A 23262-nucleotide genomic window follows, 5' to 3' on the forward strand; every position below is an offset into this window, starting at 1 on the left:
TTGGATCTCTTAAAGTAGCTCTAAGTAGCAGTATTACAACCTACCGTCCCCTCCCCAGAAGTCCGTCCTGGATCCGCCCCTGCTATATGTTTAAAACTAATGTTATATGTATTCATTTCCCATTATGTTGTAAATGTACCAAATATTTACTTCTAGTAATAAACACACATAAAATGGTACTATTTAGTTAGTAAATAAAGGGTGTTACAAAAGTTTGTCAATATTTTGGGAATAAACTTCTCACATCAAAACAAGAAAAAAAGCCATATGGACCTGTGCTCAAAAGTGGATAGTTTCGGAGTTCTAGGGTGCCGAAAACGTGAAAAAATAAACTTCAAAAATTCATAGTTCCACTACTATAGGACCGATCGTAGTCGGATCAAGACATCACTGGGGAAGTAGTCTGTGGACTACCCAAATATCCATTTATCAGAATCTTCGATTCTTGCACGATCATTTTTAGAGAGGCTGTTTGGAAGCACTTGATCACTCTCCATCTACCTTTCTAAAAATTGATGTGCAAGTACTGGAGAATGTTTAAACATGGATATTTGAATAGTTCACATACTAGTTCCTCAATGATATCTTGACCCGACTACGATAGATCCCATAGTAGTGGAGTTATGAACTTTTAAAATTCACTTATTTCACGTTTTTGGCATCCTATAACTCCGAAACTATCCACTTTTGAGCACAAGTCCATATTAACTTTTTTTTTTTTTTATTTTGATATGAGGAATCTATTCTCAAAATATTGTGACAGATTTTTGTAACACCCTGTATATACTTCCTGATATATAATACTGCAATTCACTTTATTTCACAACAAACTTTGCATTTCTTCTTTAGTACTTTATAAATAATGTTCTTCTTGTATCATAAATAATATCTTCCCTAGTATAAATGAAAAATTAGAATATACGAGGGCTATCCAGAAAGTAGATTACGTTTTCGTCTGTGTCCGCTAGGGGCGGGGCTAGCGCGGCCATCTTGGGGTCAGAGCGTTGCGCAGCTCAGTCGGCATCTAGCCGTGCTAGTGAGAGGTTCGTGCTGTGCTCCGTTAAGATACTGTGACGGTTTGAAATGTCTGCGTTAATTGAAAATCCCGCGAGCTGCGAGGTGCGTGCAGTAATAAGGTTTCTGACAGCAAAAAACTGTAAACCGATAGAAATCTATCGGCAGCTGTGTGAAGTGTATGGGGACAACATTATCACTGAAGGTGGAGTGCGACAGTGGGTCATAAGATTTAAAAATGGCCGAACCAATGTTCACGACGAAGATCGAAGTGGGAGACCCAGCAAAGTGACTGCCGAACTTGTCGAAAAAGTCGATGTTAAAGTCCGTGAAAATCGAAAGTTCACAATAACGGAACTTTCTTTGAGTTTTCCACAAATTTCGCGAAGTTTGTTGCACGAAATCATCAGCGAAAAGCTTGGTTACCACAAGTTTTGTGCAAGATGGATTCCAAAAATCTTGACAGAGGACCACAAAAATCAGCGAATGGCTGCAGCGTTGCACTTTTTGGACGCCTACAATAAGGATGGTGACTCTTTACTCGATCGCATCGTTACTGGTGACGAAACATGGGTGAAACACGTGAACTGTGAAACGAAATTGCAATCAATGCAGTGGGGGCACACAGGTTCTCCCCAAAAACCCAAGAAATGCATGCAAACAATGTCGGCAAGGAAGATGATGGCGACTGTTTTTTGGGACAGAAAAGGTGTGATTTTGGTGGACTTCCTGGAAAGAGGCACTACAATAAACGCTCAAAGGTATTGCCAAACTCTGCAAAACCTCAGAAGAGCAATTCAAAACAAGCGCAGAGGAATGTTGAGCTCTAAGATCTTGTTGATTCACGACAACGCCCGGCCCCACACGGCAAATGTCACGCGTGAAGTTCTTGAATCTTTTCAGTGGGAGTTGTTTCCTCATCCGCCGTACAGTCCCGACCTGGCACCGAGCGACTTCCACCTATTCCCAGCAATGAAGAAGTGGCTGGCTATGCAGCGTTTTGATGACGACGAACAGCTGCAAGAAGAGGTAACGAAGTGGTTGAAGTCGCAGGCGGTCGAATTTTTCGACGAAGGAATTTCCAAGCTCGTACATCGCTACGATAAATGCCTTAATTTGAATGGTGACTATGTCGAAAAGTAGTATTTGTGTGTGGCTTTCATCTGTATATAATAAAATTTGTTTCCTATACTTTGTTGATTTTTTATTCCAAAACGTAATCTACTTTCTGGATAGCCCTCGTATATGTAAATATAATCTAATTAAACATAAGCTTTTATTGCTTTCTATCTACATAAACTTTATTATACAAATATGCACATTGTAAAATCTTGTTAAACATAGTACTATATTTTAAATTATTTTAATGGGTAAGTTCAGACATAATGTAACATTTTGTTCTTTATTATTTTGCATTGATTTTTAATGCTTTATTTATCTTTCTCAACAACAAGATCCACTTGAGTAATCTGCCTCAAAATTTAGTTACGTCTTTCTACGCGTATTAAAAATCATCCAGATTACAAGTCTATGTGATGTTTGTTTGTCTTCGTCTCTTATAATACTATCATATTATAAAATATATCACTTTTATTTTCCTATAATTTTTTCTTACGTAAAATAAGTAATTTTCCAAGATTCTTAAGTGTTCTGCTCATCTTCTAAATATTTGCCTTGTACTACCTTGTTTGTAGAAATGTTTTCATATGTTTTACACTCAAGAGTCACGATTTTTGTTAATTTCTTTCCTGCGTAACTTTAAAAAGCATTAAACCTAGCTCTGAAATTTGTAAACGTTTTGAAATGAACTTTCAAATTTATTGTAATACAGGGTGACCCAAAATAACCTTGCACATTTCAAAGGCGAATGAAAGAAAAAGTATTACAGATAGAAAGACGTTTATTGAAAGATACAAAATGTTATTGAAGACAGTTTGTAATTATGCTGTTCTATTGTCTGTGGAAATTACACAGCAATTGGAATTCAATTATTGTAAAGAACATAAGAAGATAAATAAAGAAGAAACATAAATTCACCCACTTTTTGATCGGCTGTGCCGCTGTCAAAGGAGGGAATCATCGATTCTGCTCCGTCTCCTGCCGTTTTCAGTCATTATGGTTTGGGCAGGAGCTCATCTTGTACACACAGGAAATGTTTTCAAAAACAGCAGTTCTGTGATTACAGTGCAAGGAGGTTTTTGCTTGCAGTTTTCTGTTTTGTGTTGTGAAAATGTTCCTAATCGGACGACTATCTCGCATTGGGTAGAAACTTTCGAACAATGGGCTCACCGGTGGAATATTGAGGCTATGAGAGAGTCTATTTTGTAGTCCCCAGAAAGTTCTACAAGGAAGCATGCTGCAGCTGTTGGGCTTCCTTGGGAGAGTGTAAGGATAGAACAAATCAGAACAAAATAATTACAAACTGTTTTCAACGCCATTTTATATATTCTAATAAACAACTTTCTATCTGCACTTGTTGTTGTTGTTGTTGTTTTATAGTCTTTCAAATGTAGGCGGTTATTTCGGGTCACCCTTTTTATTATATGTATCTTAAAACGAAGGGGGTGTGGATAAATGGGTAACGTCCTTGCTTCATAATCAGATCAGGACTTGGATTCCACGGACCACTATTCCAAGGTCTGTTTCTCAGTTATCAGGTGAATGCTGAGAAACAAAAATTAATATTTTCCACTGTTACTTGATATTGGAAGGAAAGATTATCCTGGAACTTTACAAAATAGACAAATATTTCAAGATTAAAATTATTTAGATCTTGTCGGAATATTACAATTGCTCAAATTAAATAAAATTCTTCCATTATCGGATTCGACCAAAAATCTCAACATATGATAAAGACGTAAAAATCTGGTTAACATATCACTTTATTGATGACTCTTGGTTACAAATCTTGCAACCTGGTAATCACGAGTGAATGGTATACCATTATTAAATACATTTTTAAAGATACAATGTTGAATTTATTTTTTCAAGGAAATTTTGTTTAATTTTTGTATTTTATTCACGTAATTTGTTAATTCTTCTGTTGTACCGTTAATTCCTATGTTTCATGATTAATTCCTATATAACATGTTTAATTCCTTTGTTTCGTTCTTATTTCTGTTTCATTGCTAATTTCTAAGTTTGAGTTTAATTGTCAATTCCAATGTCATTGTTAATTCCTCTGTTTCATTGTAAATTCCTATGTTTCGTTATTACTTCAACGGTTTTATTGTTAATTCCTATGTTTTATTGTTAATTCCTATGTTCCATGTTTAGCTCCTTTATTTCATGGTTATTCCTGTTTCATTGCTAATTCCTAAGTTTCGTTGTTACTTCCTATATTTTATTAACAATTCCAATGCCATTGTAAATTCCTTTGTTTCATTGTAAATTCCAATGTTTTATTGATATTTCAACGATTTTATTGTTAATCCCTATGTTTTATTGTTAATTCTTATGTTTCATTGTTAATCCCTCAGGTTTTCTTAATTTCTATGTTTTACAATTTCTTATCTTTTGTTATTAGTTCCTCTGTTTATAGTAACAATAGTTTTGCCAAAATAAATAACAACCTTCAATGTAAAAATATCATTGTATTAGTATATGATTACGATAATTTATCTCAAACGTAAATTATATTATTTCTTAGGATCCACTCTTAAATGCTCTTTCTTTTCTTTTCCCTCTCTGTTTCTCTCTCTCACTCACTCATTCTGAGGAGCATGTGTATGTGTTTGTGTGTAGATTCGAGGAAATCTCCCCTTCTCCCTTACTCCCGTAAAAGGTTCAACCAGTTTCTGTATACGTCAATCTTTAGGAGCTGTAACAATTTTTTTTTTTTATTATTTGTCGAATTGTGGGAGGGAAAAAAATAAGAAGTCGAGATATTTTCTTTAAATGATATCGTATTGGAGTATTAGATAGGGGGCCGTAGAGTAGGGCAGAAGAGGACCCGGCAAAGGCATTGTATTGATCGCCGGTTGCGAGAGAGCTACACTGTTGCCACTTCCCCTGCAGATGATCGCCTGGATGAAACGGGTTACAACACTACGGATACTTATGTCATCTTCAATTGAAAACACGCGGAGATTATAACTACGTTTTCATAGACTTCTCTCTCTTGCCCTTTCTCTACTCCCTAAAAACAACTTTGATAATTTATTCATATATTATACTTCGTTGTCATAGACAGATTTCTGCCAATTATGAAGCAATATTTACATCACGATATGGCAAATTGATGTTTTTATATAGATTTTTGATCAATTAAAACAGTATAGTGCTATCAAAAATAAACTATCAAGGTTGCCAAATAATGGTTGTATTCAGATGTTTTAATATTTGCTTTGTTTTTTGCCATTAGTCTCCATTAGCGTATGTTATACATAATACGTCATCAGATTTTTATTACATACACAGTGATATAAAAATGTTTAAGAAATTTCTTTACAGTAGTACTTTAATACCTCAAACCATATGTGTTTGTAGTAGGCAACTTCGCGTTCGTAGGGTTTCTCGAGATTCTCCCGTTTCCTTCTACTATCTTGCTCTATTATTATCCACTACCATATATCATTACACTCTTTTACTTGAAGTTATAACATCGACAACTTAAAGTTTCACGGGGCCGTTGTGTCTCAGTGGCAGAGTGTTCCATCTCTGGTACATGGGGTCCCTGGTTTGATCCCAGCTCGCGCCAAGTGAATTTTGTGGTGGACAAACACCGTGTGTGTGTTTTCTCGGGGTTCTCCCGTTTCCTCCCATTTTCATCATTCCACTATTTCATTCATTTCTCATCATCACCGTCTGCTTTAACCTAGCCGGCATAATCGTGTGACGTAAAACTGAGGGATTGCATTTCATTTTTCATTTTCAAAGTTTCATTTTTATTTTACTTTTTTATTTTGATTCTACGAACTTTTCTCTAATGAAAAGGTAAAACAGAAAAGAATTTAAAAAATAAAATAAAAATAAACATAGTTTGGATAAAGTAAAACTCTTCATAAAGAAAACATAACATTTATTAAAATTAAAATAAAATAACAATATTACATGCAGAAAATCTGCTACTAAACGTATCAAATTATCTGTGCCTAGAAATGTTTGTTCTTTATAATACATTGTTAAAAATATCAAAATTAAAATTGTGCCTGGTATAATTTATTTATTTAGAAACATAGTTCTGGAGTGTTGTAGTGTATGGGGCGGAAACATAGACGTTACGCAAAAGTGATGAAAAATGATTGGAAGGTTTCGAAATGTAGGTATGGAGAGAATTAGTTGGGTCGAATGGAAAACGAATGAGAGGGTGTTAAAAATGGTGGGAAGAAGAAAGCATTTTTAGATATTATTGAGAAGAGGAGGAGAAACTGGTTAGAGCATTGCTTAAGAAGAAATTGTATCGTGGGGGACGTGCTAGAGTTGAGTTGAGTTAATGTTGAATTTAACGTCCCGTTCAGCAGCGAGGCTATATGAGACGTAGACCTACTGATTAAAGTGGAATCCGAACCACATGAGCTCTCGCCGGGAATCGAATCCGGGTCTCCTACCTAAAGGCGCGTACGCTAACCGCTTAGCCACGAAGGAGCTCCAGGGACTTGCTTGGTGGCAGGAAAGAAAGGAGCAAAGCAGGCTACGATTAATGGACGATATAAAAGCAGAAAGATCATACGTGAAAACGAACAGGTTAGCAGAGGATCGTGCAGCATAGATGCTTCTCAGCTGTGACCTGCCAATAATGGCAGAATACTCATGATGATGATGATGATAGTTCTGGACACATCTATGAAACCATTTTACACTCAAAGCATAACAATGAACAATGATATGCAGAAATCAGACTTAAGAATTAACAATAAAACAAGAATTAACAATGACATAGAGAAATTAACAATGAACCATAGAAATTAATAATAAAACATAGGAGTTATTAAGTAACAATAAAATAGAAGAATTAACAATGAAATAGACATTAATAATAAAACAGAAACATTCGCAATAAAAGGAAAAAGTACAATAAAACAGAGGAATTAACAACATAATATAGATATCAACAATGAAATATAGTAATTAACAATAAAACATAGGAATTAACAATCAGACCAGAAATAGCAACAGAACAGAGGAATTAATAATAAAAGAGAAGAAATAATAAAACATATAAATTAACAAAATCAGAGAAATTAACAATGAAGCATAAGAATTAACAATAAAACATAGGAATTGACAATAAAACCGTGAAAATAACAATAAAATATTGGAATTTATAATGAAACATGAGAAATTAACAATAACATTGGAATTGTCAATAAAATATAGGAACTAACAATGAAACATATGAATTAGCAATGAAACAGGAATAACAATGAAACAAAGAAGTTAGACATGGAACATATTAATTAACCATGAAACATAGGAATTAACAATAAAATCGAAGAATTAACAATAAAACAAAGGAATTAACAATAAATCAGGGGAATTAACAGTGAAACAGAGGATTGCTTTTTTTTAAAAAAAAGCTAAGACTTAAGTTTAGAATTATCATCTCAGAATTTGCCAAGTGTGACTAACAAAAACTTAGTGAAGATGATTGGCCACAGAAGTTGAACACAAGACCTTCTAATCGCGAGACAAGAACACTAGCCGTTCTTCTACGTCCTCTTGATGTAAGATACATTGTACTCTTATATATACATAAAACCCAGTGCTTTTGTGAAATTAATTTTTGTGAAAGTTTGCAATGTCGGGAAAAAAGTTGTTTTTGTATTAATGTATTGTCACTTGTATGGTCACGAGTGAAGTATGATCATTTTAATAAGGCTAGTTTCTCATCCATAAGTGCAGATGATGTAGATTTGTAAATCACCCTTTCCTTACCAGAACGTGTTTTCAGTTTCTTAAGAGATTGCAATCAATTGTTTCCTATTCGGTTTTTGTTTTTAACTTTTATTTTACATTTCTCAATAAATTCTCGATTACTGACATACCATTCAGTCTTTGAAAGAACTCCAAAAATAAATTCGAAACATTATCAAAATCCTCCAGAGGACAAGCTTGGTCAAAACTAAAACAAAATTCATCATGTTGTCACTATACACTGAGGATGTACAAATAAATCTTCTGTACATGAATAAATGTAATTTCTTCAATATCTCGACTAAAATCATCAACTTTCATCACGAAGATAGGACAAAATTATTTTGAAGGTCTTAGGAACACAAATTTACAAAGATTTTAACTCTGCACTGTAAAACCTTATGTAATCTAAGAGAGAATTTTGTTAGGGATTTGACAGTTAAACATTCCACGTAGGGAGCAGGTTGTCTCAGTGGTAGATCACTTACCTCTGGTGCGTGGAGGCCCTGGTTCGTTCCCCGGCCAAGTAAGTGTGTGGTGGACAACATCGTACTCGTGGGTCTTCTCAGGGTACTCCTGTTTTTCCTCATTTTCTCATTCCACCAATTCTTCCATTCACTTTCTTTAATCATCCCTTAGCCTAACGGGCATAATCGTGGGACGTTAAACTCAAAGATTTCATTTCATTTTTTTTTAGACATTCCGTGTTTCTAACCATTTTTCCTATTTTTTATTGAGTAAATTGTTACTTACAATAGTATTCATATTTTAACTAAATTTCCTTGATGAGAATTCAATTTTGGACTTTCTCTATTTTCGTTTAAATGAAATTTAATTAAAAAAAAAAAAAAAAAACTATTTCATTCCAAGTTATATTCTAAAGATGTTGAATTCCGACTTAGTAAAAAATAGTTTGTTGACTTCAAATGCTTTTTCGTCCTTAATGTGTTCATTGAAACTGGTTTTAAAGTATTTTGTCGTGAATATAAGGTTCATTATATTCGTTAAATTCTTCGTATATTCCTGATGAAAAAGGATATTCTTTCATATATTCCTGATGGTATCAATGTAGTAACTCTTGTAACCAGTTAGGGATTTATCTACATTCATTGGGAAGGAAAGAAAGTCAGTGTAATGCTATTTTAATCCTTTTCTGACCTGAATTATTTTTTGGAAATGAAGAATTTTTTTTTTTTTATTTTCAATGGATTATATGTCGAAGTCTAAGGAAGTAAGAAAATCTATTTTAAAAAAAAAAATATATATTGCCAGGGCCGTATAACTACAACGTATGAGACAACTTGGAATTATTCGGCACGACATATGTGCTATGAAAGCCAAGGAAACTTGTGATTCCAAATGGAATCACACGGTCAGAAAGGGTTAATATTGAAAATCTATAATTACTTAGTTTCTTTTGAATAAAATGGAATGTCAATCCTTTTAAATTTCATTTGTTAACCACTTAGAAGGAAGATACGACAGATTTTGCAGTCCTGAAACAACAGGGATAACCGAAGCTTAATGTTTATAAAGCTATCATAATGCATAGATGATGGGGAGTGCAGGCGTATTTACAAACAATAACATTTTTCTTGTTCGTCCTTTGAGGTAGAACAATATAATTTCCACTTGGAATAATAACTAAAAGAAAAACTCTCACTTTACCAGTCCTCAAATTCAGAAGTCATGTTTAACTGGTTTCATTAATGTGTTTTATATTTTGAAAAACAAGAAGGCAACGAATGCACTTAGAAAAATAAACAAAGTAACGCAATGAACAAGATAATTTTGTAACAAATATGATACTTTTATTTGCAACACTACATAATTCATTGATACTTACTTTTATTTGCAACACTACCTCAACCATTAATACTTACTTTTATTTGCAACACAACCTAAATCATTGTTGCATTTTGTGATAGATTTTTGAACCTTCCAAATTCGTCAGTAACTTATCAAATAGATGTTTAGTTATGGTGAGCTTACACATAATGAAATAGCAAGTTTGCAGGTGTTATTAACTCACTGAAACCTTCTTAGTAATAAAATTGCGCCAGCTTCCATGGAAGCATCAAACAACTACAAATTGTCGAGAACTATACTTAGAGAAATGTGATCGTACTAATTTAACCAGAAATGACTGCATTTGTTTTGATTTATTTGTTCCAGTGCTTATTGTTATTATTGTTATTAGGTAGAAAATTATGTTTTTCTGTTGTTTTTTTTCTTTTCTTTTCTTTATTATGTTTAAACATTATGTCTTTAAGTTATACCCTGAAAATCATGTAGTATACATTAGTTGCCAATTAATTATAATATTCTAATTTTTATTGATCCCTGATAGTATTGATATAAATAGTAATTATCATCATTCTACCATTTATGTTGTATGTTTTTTCTAAACAATTACATCTAAGCGCTTCCTGCCCAAACTTAAAAAAAAAAAAAACATTAAGACGACATAAATCTTAATGTGTATGTGGAAAATTGCTATCTTAAATTCAGTTTCCCAATGTTTGTTCTATTTCCATAAATAATCTGCTCGTTTGTTATAAAAATACTTGAGTCTAGCAGCTTGTTCTCTTCCATTCTAATGAAGTTAAATTTCTTTGGACCACATTATAAAAGTTATGAAGCGTTAATTATTCAAGTTGAATATAATAGTATTTCCAACAGCATGAATAGATGTTTTGTCTTTCTTGATTGTATTGTTCACTTGAATCTTATCCATAAACTTGCATTAATATAAGATATTGTATTTCTTTCGTACCAAAATAGCTCCTTCTTTGTAATTCATAAATCTTTTTTTATATAACTCAGTTCGTTAACACAGTTCTTGCAATATTTATTGAACAAATTCCCAGATACGGCATAACTTGGTCATTTTATACAGGGAAATGTTAACAAACAGGGAAAAAAACAACAACAACAACTAAACGAAACAACAGTATCAAAAAAGAGTGTAAAAGTAATATTATTTCGCCAAAACTCATTTAATTGCTTTTTCAAACACCGGGTGGCTCGAAAAAATATCATCAGTTGTTAGGTGATTATAATAGTTCGGTATCCTGAAAAAAAAAAAATGTATAATTGCCAATCTAGAGGGCAAGATGGAATAGATAGGTAAAGATAATTCCTGAAGTAATGTTTCCGATCTTAAGTTTCCATTAAGCTCCCAGTTCCCATTTTATGAAGAAATTTCAGGCCAAAGTTATTTCTGCGTACTCCTGGGGTCAGGATATTAAGATATGGCAAGAATTCCTCCTTAAGTAATATCCGAAATGCGGAAATACGAAAGCGTACTATTGCATTAAAGAAATTGAGAATAGAATCAAGCTTAGAGAGATGTGTAGGTGCTCTGATGACCCATATGGGAGAGCAGTATTCATTCTTGGGCGCTATTAGAGTTTTTGTCTTATCTAAATTAAAATTTACTATATCGTTTATCTCTTTGGAAAAGGTGTACGTTCTGATACAAAAATGCTATGACAATTCTTTCTCCAAATTCTGAGTTTAAATTGTTTTAGTTGGTCTTTGATCGTTGAAGTCTACAGATGGTTTCCATCTTAGGCTCGGAAATTTTACTATCAATTATTTTATCAAGCATGACCTCATGATCTTTTCCATGTGCATAACTAATCAAAAGAAAAACTGATAAAAAAAATCATTATAATTTTGTTAAAATTCGAGAGAAAATCAATCCCATGGTATTCTGCGTATATTTAATTCAATTTTCTACACATACTTCTCCAACTAACTAACTCTATGGTCTATAGAACCCAGAGGTTCAATGCCGCTTTCACAAAAGCTCTCCACTAACTTCTATCCTTAGCCAACTGGATCCAGTTTCTATTTTGTATTCCTATTTTTGCGAGATCCATCTTAATATTGTCCTCCCATCTGCGCCTAGGTCTTCCTAATGGTCGTTGCCCGGTTGAAGTAGGAGACTTTGAAAGCGTTTCTATTTTCTTCCATCCTGGCTACATGACCTGCCCACCTGAGCCTCCTAGACTTGATGACCCTAACAATGTTTGGTAAACCTTATAAATTATGTAGGTCTCGTTATGAAGTTTCCGCCATTCCCCATTCCCGTTTCTCTTGGGTCCGAATATTCGTCTCAGGATTTTGTTCTCAAATACTTTCAGTCTATGTTCTTCACTCAGAGTAAGCGACCATGTTTCGTAACCATACAGAACAATAGGCATGATTATCGTTTCATATATTTTAAGCTTCAAGTTCCTCGACAGAATTCGCGACGACAAGAGATTTTGAACTGAATAATAACACGAATTCCCTGCTTTTAGTCGACATTTAATTTCTTCGTGAATATGATTTTCGTCTGTTAATATTGATCCTAGATATTTGAAAGTATCCACTTTATCAATAGTATTATTTGGTATTTTAACGCATATATAATTTACCGTATTACGACACACTTCTTAGCATATATAAATTTCACTCATCAAAAGAAAAGAAAAAGGTTTTTAGAGTTGGCGTTAGTTGAATAAAGATTTGTTTGCGTTGTCATTTTCGTTAATTGTTCAAGGAGGTGGGTGAAAGTATTAATTTAAGCTACGTGTAAGCAGAGACATAAAGGGTCATTTTGTCACTAAATGTGCAGAGGAAATACAATGTGAAAATTAGATCATAACGTTATTTAATTGTCATCAATGGTATTTTTAATTTAACATGGCAAGTGGTAAAGGGAATAAGTCATCGAATGACAACTTATTATGGATTTAATGACTCAGTTCCATTCACATACGTTGCGGTTCAGATTTTTTTCTTACTTTGGTTTATTTTTCCTTAATCTTTCGAGTATGTTTGCTCGTGATTTTGAAAAACAAGCCTCCATATTAACTCTTTTGAAGAGAGGACTCCTCCGTGGCTAAGCGGTTAGCGTACGCGCCTTTAGCGTGGGAGATCCGGGTTCGATTCCCAGCTGTTGCTCATATGGTTCGGATTCCACGTTAATCAGTAGGTCCACGTCTCATATAGCCTCGCTGCTGAAAGGGACGTTAAACTGAAAATCAACTCAACTCAACTCTTTTGAGGAGAGTAAAATCTTATCCGGTTGCAATGGTGTGAACAGACTTTTGGGGAGATAGTTGAAGTTCAGCTCAAATGTAGAAGAGATTATGCAAATTGTCCTAAAATGGATGGAACATAGTCAAAATATACGAAACATGAACATTGAATACAATAGAAAATCAATGAGAAAACTTAAGTCGTCTACATATCTCAAAAGGCAGCTCATAAGAAGATGGCTGATTGAAAGCTTATTGCAAAAACATAATGAAGAGCTTAAAAACGATTTGTAGCACATAAGGTAAATATGGATAGAACATTGTCAAAAGTCAAGTTGTTTGAGTAAAATCAATAATAATGATAAAGTATATGCATCTTCTTCGAATTACCCAGGGCGCCTCACGCGGAGTTTACGTGCTTGAAATATCTTACATCTGGATTTGGAAATCTCCAGACTCAATTTAACATGCAACGTGACTTTTGACCTGACGACATGACACAGTCTGGTTCTTCCTTAACAGCACAAGATGTGTTAGGCATGTGCCATTTAGGTGTCCCAGTTACTTTTTAGGTACCCGACACTTGGCACACATGATATTCATGTGTTAAGTATGTACTTCAACTACTTACAGTTTTAGGTACTTTTTACACCTAATTGATATTTGCAACTATGTACCACAAATATAGCATTTATATACCTGGCTCAGTTTCGCACTCTAACAGTCATTTGTTTTTATGTCGTCACTTGGGACACATATTTGTCATGTTCTAGGTGCGTCCTTCAGGTACATACTGTTTCAGAAACGCTAACAGCATAAGATGTGCTAGGCATGCGCCATTTAAGTGTCCTAAATTCATCTCCCACACTTGATGCATTTGTTGCTTCTTTTTCTAAGCGATTGTGTACTAGAAGCAACAAACGCATCAGCTTTATTAGATGGCAACTGTCGCCGAACATTTGAAAGTGAAAATGGAAGAACCATAAAATAAAGTAAATAGACACTCGTCATTTTGTTATAAAATTACATGGCAAGTAGATTTTATCTGATCCCAAACGGTTATCGTCGAATATACGCGGTTAAAAGAACATTCTGATTAGCCAAATTCAAAAGACCTCAACAATTTATTCCTCTACAAGCGGCGATTTCTTCATCGCGTCCGTGGCCAAGTCGGAAGAGCACGCGGCTAGTAATCCAAAGGTTGGTGGCTCGCGCCCAGCCTGGGATACATTTTTTTTTTTTTTTTTTTTTTTTACTTGTTTAAAGTGTTTTTAGACTCACCTTAATGTAAACACATTACACATATAGGCGATTTAACATATTTTGTGGGAGTAATTTTGTGGTTCATTAACGCTTACGGTATGGGGAACATATCTAGAACATACTAGGTACGTTCCCCAGGTATATGTCAGGCATGTGCCTAGGGGCGGACATAGACTGTGACTATCACTTGCCATCCATGTGATTTCTCTCTCAGAGATACATAAGGCACATACTAGACACATACCCATGTACCTGAGGGAACATGATAGGCATATGCCTCCTATGTAATTGTACTGTTAGTGTTATGGCAAACCGGATAGATCCTTTCAAACTATGATTACTATTAGGGCCATAGTGGTAATTCATGATGTCAGCTTCTTTACCCCCGACAAATATAAAAGTCTTACCACATACTATTTCATGCAGAATCCCCAGTAGTATTTAGTACAGCATTTTTCCTATATTCTGATCAAAACAAAAGTTTCGATGTTACTGGTTGGATATCACTGCACAATTCATTCATTTGTTTACATAAGAAATATATGCATAGAATACGGCACAAAAAAAAAAAGAATTCAAATATTTTTTTACGAATATTTACTCTAGTATTTAGTCTTTCTGGCATCAAATTATAAAATTAAAATTAAAATTATATGGGCGCATGAGAGAATGATTCAAATTAACAGAAATTAACAAACGAACAAACAAAAAAAAGTTTTACGAAAGTGGTTTAATCAAACACGTAGATCGGTGCAAGACCCTAAAACAGTTATTCCCAAAGAAGCAAAATCTTGGATAAGAATTTCTTTCTTTCCACAATTTTCCACAAGAAATCAACGTGTTCTTGCAAAGTATAACATATCTGCTTCTAGTATTCTCCCGAAAAGTCTACAAAAACATGTCACCGAAGTTAAAAGTTATTTTGTTGTATCGCGTTCAATGCGAATGTGACTTCTCATACAAAGGCCAAACGAAACGCAATTTTAACACCCGAATTAAAGAACATATTAAACACTCAAAAAAAAATCACAAGAAGAGGGCATGTCGGGATTGGCGCTTCATTTAAAACAACTTACACATAATATTTCTGCAAAAACCAAGAAACAACGGGAGATTAAAGAATCATTCTTTATTCATAAATATAAGCGTGTTTTAAATCTGGACACTGGTAACATTGATAGAACTTGGTTACCTACTTTTGATGCATATTTTGAATCTGGCAATAGTGACGTCACCTTCCTTTGACGCTTCAGTTCATTCTTTTGCGTTTTGCTTTGCTCGTGACATGTCAGGATCCGTTTTTTACGTTACATTTATATAGTGGTATGTATCCCTTGTTTTATACCTTTTATCACCTATCCGTTTTTATCCTCGTTACCTTGCCACTGAAGACTGAACCAGCTTGTCATTCCGAAAAGTATGAAAAATATTTAGGCTTCCTATGGAAGGATTCATTGGTAAGTAGCCAATTTTTTGTTAACATAAAATAAACTCTTCATAATGATCAAGAGCATTAAAAACAAAACATAAATAAATAAAAATAAAAACAAAATTAAGATATCCAGTTTCCTGAAAACAAAGGTTAATATTTGACCGATCAACATTTGTTCAATGCTTTTATTTACGTATAATTCAATATAAAAACGTCATTTCTTTTGTATGACACTTGCACGAGTCATATGTACCACAAACTATGATTGATATGATGTACAACACAGGCGAATAAATTTCTTTTCTATTCAATTCTGCATGTCCATGAAGTTAGCAGGCCACCTATGGCAGAACTTCAATTCTGCTACCAATATTTTCCAGTTTTCATTCGGAGCAAATTACGATATTCACAGTTCGGTTATTACTTTTCTTTACGGTACCTGTTATCAGCAAATATTAATTCTTTGGGGAATTTCGCCCAATTCAACAACATATCGTCTTACTGACCAGTTGCAATAACTACCCAGTGTATGGATTATTACAGGATCCAAATTATACAAATCATGTTTGTAAATTTTAGCAAAATAGTACAAGACTTTTTTTTTTTATTGTTAACATATCCCAGGATATCATCATTATTATAATCATCAATATTCTGCCATTACTGACAGGTCACTTGCTGCAGCTGAGAAGCTTCCATGCTCCAAAGTCTTCCGCTAACCTCTTCGTCTTCACGTACGATTTCTCTGTCTTGATATTGTCCATTAATTGTAATCTCCTCCGCCATCTCCCTCTTTTTCCTTCCACTATACCCTCTAGCACATCCCTCATTATATAGTTTCTTCTTAAACAATGCCCCAATCACTTTCTCTTCCTCTTCTTAATAATATCTAAAATTATTCTTTTCTCCCCCATCATTTCTAACACCCTCTCATTCGGTCTCCATTCTTCTTCACATCCACATTGCGAAAGCTTCCAGTCGTTTTTCATCATTTTTGCGTAATGTCCATGTTTCTGCTCCATACAGTAGAATACTCTACAGGAAACATTTTATGAGTCTTTTTCTCAACTCTTTATTCAAGGTCGCACAAAATAGTATTTTCTTCCTTCTAAAGGTTTCTTCCGCCATTCCTATCCTTGTTTTTATTTCACGTTCACATTTCATATCATTACTAACAATACTACCCAGGATATAGTCAAATAATTTTCGTCATGTGATAATATTTCCGTCACACGTTATGGACTGAAATCGTTCTTACAGTGCGCCCTTCAAACTAAAATGAGTATCCTAAACATGAGAAATGAGTGACATAAGTCTAGTAGTGATTTAATTATTTTATTTTTTTATGTTTCGTTTTATTTTTATTAATTTATTTAGTGTATTTTTATGTTTTATTTATTTATTTTTAAGAAACACACAACATTTTATGGACAATCATTTTGGTGCCTCTTCCTCTGATGATCTAACTGTGCCCGATGAAGTCCGCACTTTTGTTCCGTAGAAGAGATAAGCTTTGTCACTAAATGACTCAATTTGTGTCATGTTACAAACAAAAGTAATTTCTTTAGAAGTTATTCATTATTCTATGATATTATAAAAACATTATTTTAAAAATTAAATCTTGTACTTTTTAAATTTAATACACAAAGTTAAGGTAAAAACAGACGAAAATACTGTTCATCAAGGTATGAAAAAAAAAAAAAAAAAGTGGTTGATGACACATTCATAACTCTCATGTCTCATCCATTTAATTAATTTGCTTAGTGAACCAGAAGTAGAACCGCTGTTGCGTGATGTACACTCTTATAAAAGTGACTTATTTTTAGAACACAGACTACTTTATTCTCGTATTCCTTATTGAAACGAAATAACAGCTACAATTTATGAAAGAAATTACATCAATGTACACTATGTTGAGCATTGTGTGTGTGCGAACTTAGTATAAATATGGACTTTGCTTCGGAAAGTAGAGTCACCTTGCGTCGGATACAGAAAACGTGTAGCTACCTTAACACATGATAGCAGGTTAATGAAAACTGTAAAGCCAGCTTGCTTGACCGTCTTGAAAGTGCTTTATGGAAGTAATGTTAAAATAAACTTGACCATTGTTCATTTCACTAAAAGTAAACTTACTTATATCATTAACAAACTTACAGAGTAACATCACATGTTATGTAACATAAGGCATCTGCAAGTTGGTTACTTGTATTCTGGTGTATATATACGAGGACTGATCTATAAAGAATCATAAATGAATAAAACATAATTACCTGTACTAATCCTCCAAATGTTGATGGGCTTTTTCAAAATAGTCCCCATTACATGCAGTGTACTTGTCCCAATGGTTTTGCCAGTCATCAAAGACATGCTGGAAGCCATTTTTTGGACAGATCCTTCAAAATCGCCTCCGCAGCTTTCACCACTGCCCTTGAAGATGCGAAACACCGTCCCTGGAGGTGTTTCTTCAAAGTTGAAAAAAGAAAAAAAATCACAAGGGGCTAAATCAGAGCTATATGGAGGATGAGGTACATACGGAACGTTAATCTTTGTAAGGTAATCAACAGAATATCTTTACTGTCCTTCGCGTGTCGCTTCCATGTTGCCTTATGCGAAACTGCAACTACGTGTGTTTGAACGGCTGCTAAGGTCACATTCCTGACGTCATGGCCTTCAAACTTGCTTGATCTATTCGTCACTTCTCTTACTACACAGACGTATTTCGTTTTCTGGCCTTTCTGTTGTATTCACCTCTTAAATACTGATGATCTATCTTTATTAATCAACCTACGTATATTAATTTAACGTCGCACGATTATGCTTTTCAGGCTAAAGGAGAAGGATGATCATAAAAGAATTGGTAGAATGTGAATGTAGGAAAAGCCCCCCAAAAAGCTCAAGGACACCATGTTGTCCACCAGGAACTCACATGGTCTGGGATCAATCCAGGGACCACCCACACCGGAGCTTTACCATTGAACCACCTTACCCCCTATACTGCTATATATATACCAGTAGACAAGTATCCAACTTACAGAGTATCACCTTATGTTATTTTTAGCACCTAATGCTATATATAACAAGATACTACTTTGTAAATTTATTATTAGTATAAGCTACAAAACTTTCTGTGAAATCAACAATGATCAGATTATTTTTAATTAAATATGAAAAGGAAGCAAGAACATAATAGAATAATGCTCATCAAAATATACAAACTAAAATCTTTCAGATGTAAAAAACACATCCAAAAATTAATCAGTCAGGCAAATAACAGATATAGCTTTTTACTGATATCTTTTATCTTTTGGACATTGCTTAGCCAAGTCTTATGAAAGCTGCTGATGTCATCCACCGGGCTATTGAAAAAAAAAATCAATGTAATAAAGTAAAATTTACTGTACTCTTCCCATAGTTAGCAGGTCAATGTGATTCCCGGGAAAAGCTTTGCTCTTTCATAACCTCGACACTTAGAGGTTATGATGTGGTCAGCCCACATTCTGACTATCTTTATCCCATTTTAGAGAAGTTGAGTGAGCTCCTTAGCCGCATTTGAACATAGTTGGCGTGTGCTCTACTAGGTATGTACTTAATTCGGACATTGCCCTACTCGATGAACCGGTTAAGGTACCAGCCTGTAGGTGCATTGATTCCTCGAGCTTGATGATAAAGTCCTTTTGCTTTAATCTGCCAAAAGCAATTAACTGCATGCCACAAGAAGGAGAGAAGTGGGATAAGTCCACTGCGCAACCGGCCTAAGTCCTGAGTGTCTCCCAGTTATACTACTGGTGGAGAGGATTACCCTAGCGAGTAGAAGTCTACGATAATCCACGGCACAGTTTGATCACAATCCGGTAGAGACTAATCCAAAACCGGGAACCCGTGAGTACGGTGGAGGCTTGCCTACCCTATGGCGTTCAAACTTGCTCAAAGGGTACCGCAAATATGTTGAAGTGTAATAACTCCTTCCAGACCTAATGGCACATAAGTCACCATTTGGAATGAGCTGTAGTTATCCACCGGTAGGGTCGTTCAAGTAATACGGGACTACCGCAAGTTTATGTGCTGAGGTTACTTACATATCAGATACTAAGTATCTATCTCGGATCTAATAGCACGTGTAGATCGCTGTTGGAAGAAGGTCGTATTTGGACAAAGATAACAAGGAAGAATAAATTCTGTCCCTACCAGGGATCCAACCCGATTCTTTCGGTTCATAGACATCAACTACCTCATTGCAGCTCTGCCCAGCATTATACATTTGGTCCGGATGAATAAAATTTGGCAAAATTAACAAGTTGGCCAATATAGGGATGAGAAAATTGATGTGATTTAAACATAAAACTGAAGAGAATACTGACAATAAGAAGAAGTGTGAGTTCACTATCTATAAACAAACAAACAAACAAACAAAAAGTAGTCACTTTGCTACCATTATAAGTTGTGCATTCTTGTAGATTAGTTTTTTTTAAAAAAAAAAACTGATTCATTAAAAAAAAAACTTTCAAGAAACAAATGTTTGCATTTTATAATAATTTTGGCTAATTTTGTATAATCTGAGAAGAATATTTTATCCCATGTATAGAAGCATTTAAGTATTTTTAGCGTAAGTCTTCAGAAAAACCTGTAACTATTGTTGTCTTAATAGAGTTACGTTCAATCAGACTTTTATTCTAATAGCGTCTGTTCTTCATTCAAATTATTTGTATATTTGCAATTTAATAGATTATACGTAGACAAGCAATAAACCAGGGTACGAAATCCTGGGAAAATTTTTTTCTCTCACTTAATATTTTTGATAACCGCCTTCAGTAATAAAGTTCTCCACTAATAACTTACTTACTGCGTTGATGAATAAATATTTTTGAAAGCACTCTTCAGTAATAAAGTTCTTCACTCATAGTTTACTTACTGCGTGGATGAATAAAGTGACAGTAATGTGAGAAGTTTGCAAATTAATTACATAATTCATATGTAATTAACATGTATTTCATAGTAATTAATGGATGAGCTAATGGTTAGTTGCACCCCAAATCTTAATATCTATGGATGTTGAAATATATGAACTCTCTATGTCGGAACATTCCAGTGAGAATGGTCTTTTCTTCCCAATAACTCCTTCAGGACCCCCAGCGCCTCTCACTTTACTACGATTTCACATAATGCAACAAACCAAGCCATATGAGGCCACAACATCACATATTAAAAGCTTTCAATTACTGACTTAAAACAACAAGGAATTTTGAATAAGTTGCTATTTTTATTCGTGGAACAATTCATTATATTTGTAGCAAAATCAGAATGTTATCAAACATCTTTATTTTTAAACAAAAATATTTAAACGTTTGTTTTCCTGTTTCAAACATCTTTTGTAAAAGCTTTTCTGATACATTTGTCCTGTATCCTTTTTCCATTCAATAACAAATACGTAATGTCTTGAAAATCATTCACCGCTGCTTTCTCAAAACTAACTAGATTTGCAGTATTTTTTTCAGTAATAGTTTAACGTCCCACAATTATGCACCAAGACTAATGATAAAATGAATGACAAAGTTGAATGACGAAAGTGGGAGGAAACGGGAAACCCCGATGAAAACCAAGCACACAGTGTTTATGCACCGCAAAGTTCACTTGGTAGGGGATGGAATCGAATCAGGGACCCCACACACCAGAGTTGAGGACTCTACCACTAAGACACTGCGACATCTGCAGAAATAATGAATGCTGAATGCCTGGATTGTGTAGAAGTGAACTGTATTTTAATATAATATACTCTCCATGAATTCTACAATTTAAATCTCGTGTCATAATAGGATAACATTTCTGATTCTATAAATGATGTCTTTGTAAGAACAGATATTAAGGTGCACATGTAATTATTAAAATTAATACACTACGACATTGGTGTAAATCAAAGGTTATACACAAGTATAGTGATATATATGCGAGTTACAAATACATTTCTAAACAGTATTAATTTGTTAAACATAGATTATAAGTTCTTTCAAAATATTTGGACTTTATCTATTTTCATGTTCACTATACTTGTCTGGTCAACATTTCGAAACATCCTGTTGAAAAGGTTTCTTGTTAATCAACAAATTAAGTATTAAGACAATGAAGAAGTTATGTTTATCAACTTTAAGCTAAATATCCCTTTCCTCTATACATTATATTGTTTGACTTATCATTTATCTACTAGCATTTTTTTTTTTAAATTTGCTTATTTTTGCTTTCAACTGAATTCATTTCTTACAAATGTTACTCAAATACTACTTGTTCTCGTTTTCTTTTAAACATTGACTTTCGTTTATCTTATTTTCATTTGTTTGACTTCTTTCTTCACTTCCTTTATTTACTACATTATTTTTTCTGTCATTCATTCTTTTATTTTCTATTTTTTTTTCTTTTTATCTTTCTCAAAACTTATCTATCGTCTGTTTATATCTACTAAATATTCAGAGTAACAATATTTGTTAAATTCTTAATTCTTATTGGGGGCTGCGGTGGCTCAGTGGTAGAGCGTTCACCTCTGATGTTAGGTGTCCCGGGTTCGATCCCAGCCCCCGCCAAGTGAACCTTGTGGTGGATAAACACGGTGTGCGTGGGTTTCCTCGGGGTTCTCCCGTTTCCTGCCACTTTCTTCATTCCACCATTTCATTCATCTCTCATCATCACCGTCTCCTTTAGCCTAGCCGGCATAAACGTGGGACATAAAACTCAAAATTTCATTTCATTTCATTTCTTAATTCTTATTGAGACTGAAACTGAGCCTTTTTTTGACTCGAAATTTACAGTTAAAAAAATGTGCTACTTAAACTTTGAATATTCAAACGAGTCAGAAGAAAATTGGCCTTTGAAGGTTATCATGGTCTAGGCAGGAATTAAACCAAGTCCTCTACAACACTAAGTTTGCCACTAGGTAGAAATTTGAATTTCACTAAATTATAATTACGACATACACCGTAACCAATAAGAAACAGACGTAAGTCTGAATTTGCCTGTTAAGAGTAGTAGTTTCAATTGCTTAAATTGTCATTATTCATTGATAATAAGAGCACTAATTACATTCACGGTGCACCACACATTATAAAAACACATTAAGTATAAAAGTTTCCAAAAACTATAAAATAAAATTAATTAAAAGTTGAGTTTAACCCTGTAATTGGCAAGCAATGAGAAATTTCCGTAAAAGCGTTTTAATTTGTTCTCATGTTGTTTATGGTAAATTATTACTGAGGAATATTTCTAAGAAGAATTAATTATCAGCAGTTTCGTTAAAATATCTTTCTACGCAGCAAGAAGCCACAAATAAATAAACTTTAGTCGTACTCGAGAAAAAAAAGCTTCTGTAGCATTGAATTTTCAGTTCAAAATCTCTTGTCGCGAATTTTGTCGAGGAATTTGAAGCTTAAAATATATAAAACGATATATCATACCTGTTGTTCTGTATGGTTGCGAAACATAGTTGCTTACTCTGAGGGAAGAACATAGACTGAAAGTATTTGAGAACAAGATCCTGAGAAGAATATTCGGACTCAAGAGGAACGGGAATGGGGCTTGAAGGAAACTTCATAACGAGGAACTACATAATTGATAAGGTTTACCAAACATTGTTAGGGTCATCAAGTCTAGGAAGCTCAGGTGGGCAGGTCATGTAGCCAGGAT

At 34.1% G+C, this 23262-nt stretch overlaps 1 protein-coding gene across 3 annotated transcripts in view; it reads left to right on the forward strand.

Annotated features, from left to right (window-relative positions):
• Window positions 1-23262, forward strand: part of Sh (Potassium voltage-gated channel protein Shaker) — a 907958-nt gene that overhangs the window by 875035 nt on the left and 9661 nt on the right. The gene's annotated exons all lie outside the window — the stretch shown is intronic.

This window comes from Thermobia domestica, chromosome 10, assembly GCF_964235325.1.
Source record: "Thermobia domestica chromosome 10, izTheDome1.hap1.1, whole genome shotgun sequence".
In the NCBI taxonomy this organism is placed as follows: Eukaryota; Metazoa; Arthropoda; class Insecta; order Zygentoma; family Lepismatidae; genus Thermobia; species Thermobia domestica.